Below are 3,003 nucleotides of genomic sequence, written 5' to 3' on the forward strand. Positions count from 1 at the left end.
AAGTGGTGTTGGAAGCTGGGCTGTTAACTGTTTTCTTGTTGTCTATTAATCTAGACTCACCCTTTTGATGTCCCACCTTGTCTTTCCCCTTCAGTGTTCCCACTGCCCAGTTTCTCAGATATTGGGGGCTTCTGTGAACAAAACTTGCTTGTTTATCTTCAGATTTACATGTTTGGGAATGAGCTCTCCTGCCAACTCCTTTATTATCCTTGACTAACAGCTTTTAATTTCCATCTATTGTGCTTTGAAGTTACCTCATTTCCTTGAATATAATGTTTTTGCTTCTGTGTCTACATTGATTATTGCCTGAGGATGAGTCATTTTCAATTAGAACAGGGGACACATGTGGTTTTATTCTACCACAAATACCAAAGGCCAATATAATAATAATAATTACTATATTCTTATAATTTATTTATTTTTTGAGACGGAATCTCACTCTATCACCAGGCTGGAGTGCAGTGGTGCAATCTCCGCTCACTGCAACCTCTGCCTCCTGGGTTCAAGTGATTCTCCTGCCTCAGCCTCCCGAATAGCTGGGACTACCTACAGGCACCCGCCACCACGCCTGGCTAATTTTTGTATTTTTAGTAGAGGTGGGGTTTCACCATGTTGGCCAAGACGGTCTCGATCTCCTGACCTCTTGATCCACCCGCCTCAGCCTCCAAAAGTGCTGGGATTACAGGTGTGAGCCACTGCACCCGGCCTTGTTTTATTTTTTATTTTATTTTTTGACTGGTAACAGTAGAATTTATTCAAATATGCCTTAATATAGGCGCTGGAGCTTGTCCGTTTTCCTCTTGATACATAAGGCCCGGACATTCTGCCGGTTTTTCTTGAGCAATGACACCAGGAATTTGACAGCCAGGTAAATGTTATACACAAGCTCATAGTCTGTCATCTTCATGTGACCAACAGCCACAGCCAGAGGTAACACCTTCTTCATTTGGAACTTTATCATAAACTTCACCTCGTCCACTTTGGCTACCATGTTTTTCTTGGGTGTGAGCAGGGAAGGGAACTTTCCTGCCTTATTTAGGCCTGGGCCGAGGACTGGGATCTGCTTGATCAGAGACTCTGAGGCCAAAATTGCATCATACTTCTTGGCCAGCTTCTTGACCAGTTTCTTATTCCTGTTGAGTTTTTTCAGTGCCTCGATATCCATGTGGGGAATATCCACGGCCTTGGCCTCGTCGCAGTGCTGCTGCTTCCCCAGGACACACACGGAGAACTTGGGGTGGGGAGTGGACTGAAGTCTGACTGTGCCCGAGAAGCGCTTGTCCTTCTGGGGGTCATAATTCTTTAAGCTGATCTACAACTCCACCGTATCCAGGAACTTGTGGCGTTTGTGATGGTTCCTGTGCAGGACTTCCTGCACCGCCTCCTGCAGTGTGTAGCGAGAGACTTTGCTACTCTTGGCTTCTTGAGCCGGCTAACCGGAAAAGAGCCTGTCATTATTTTATAATAAAGTTCATATAGCATGGCATCTACTCTGGAAGTTTGGGCTGTTCTTATGGAAAGAGGCTTAAACCCATTGTCTCTGAAGAAATAGGAGTGCTAACAGGATGGCTCTTCATACAAGTGAAACTGAGAATTTGCATGGATTACTTGTGTTGGTTTGTTAGTCTACCTGCCCTCTGCAATGCATAAAATGACTTTGCCAAGTCAGTGAAGGCTCTTAGAGTTGCTGGAGTGATGATTAGATGGGTTTCTGCTTGCGGAGAATTCATATCGGCAATAGATCTGCTGGCAGCATTTGTGTTGTTCAACTTTTAGAAAAAAATCAAGTAATAAACATGAATATCAGTGGTTTGAGTAAGAAATATACAGTATGGTATTTAGGGGTAAGAATTCCCATTAGAAAATCCAAAATGGGCTAGGCTGGGGGGAAGAATTCCCATTAGAAAGTCCAAAATGGGCTAGGCACTTTTTGATTTGCTAAAATAAATCAACTATTAGGGAGCTATTTATTTTATTAAAACATTTTCATTTATTGAAAAGAATGTCTAAGCTTCTTATTAACACATGTGGGAGACACACGATAGACATCAAGGAACTCACAGGTGGTGCTGTTAACCAAGACGCGCAGGCTAGCTTTTATGTAGAGGTGGATAACATTGTAGTGAAGGCTTGAACTAAGCACACTGGATCTCAAACTTGGCTGCAAAACATGAAAACTTAAAAAAAAAGTGAGAATCTCATGGATGTGTATGCATGTGGGAGTGTGTGCAAATACACACACACTGATGCCTCAGATCACCTCAAGGAGATGAAACCAGAACTCTGGGGATAAAACTCATGTTCTAGAATTTTACAATTTGTCTAGCATTTTTAGATAGTTTCAATGTGTAGCTAGCATTGTGAATTGCTGAACTAAGATTACAGTCAACTTTGGAGGAAGATATAGATGGGAAGAGAGGTAGTTACTTTTTTTCTGTTTCTACTGATGTTTCACACATTTCGAGAAATCCATTGAGAAAACTCTTTAAACACTTTCTGCTCTCTCTACTTCCCCTAGGAATAGGAGTGGCAGAGAATTGGCTCTCAGTCACCAAATCTCAGTATCCTACATAGAGAATAAAGTGCCTTGCTTTAGAGCAAAGACTTGGTCAATTAGCATTAGATAAATTTTCTGTGTTTCCAAAGGTAGAAATATTCTCACCATCCTCCCACTTTAATCAAGCCACCAATTGCCATTTTACCTATTTAATTACAGGCTTCCTTTTGAAAGGTTGGCTGCTGAGGAATTAGTTTCCAGGGTCACTGAACCCCTGTGAGCAGCCTCACCTCTGAATGACACAGAGGGTGCTCATTCTCAATTCAAAGGCTTGTCTACTTAGATCTCTGCTTCAAGCCCTGGATGTAGTCAGCCTACAAAACATTGCTCAGAAAGAAAGTTACAAGTGCTTGATCAGCCCCTGTGAGGATATTGAATTCAGTTCTTATTTTTAATCATGTTTAAAGGTGGGATCTCTTCATTTGTTATGATAAAACCCATCTTTC

The 3,003-nt window shown here is 41.9% G+C and overlaps 1 pseudogene; it reads right to left on the reverse strand.

Moving 5' to 3' along the window:
- Positions 1 to 314: 314 nt before the first annotated feature.
- Positions 315 to 1,296, reverse strand: LOC100975977 (large ribosomal subunit protein uL1-like; annotated as a pseudogene).
- Positions 1,297 to 3,003: the final 1,707 nt, after the last annotated feature.

The sequence above is a fragment of the Pan paniscus genome, chromosome 7, assembly GCF_029289425.2.
Source record: "Pan paniscus chromosome 7, NHGRI_mPanPan1-v2.0_pri, whole genome shotgun sequence".
Classification (NCBI taxonomy): Eukaryota; Metazoa; Chordata; class Mammalia; order Primates; family Hominidae; genus Pan; species Pan paniscus.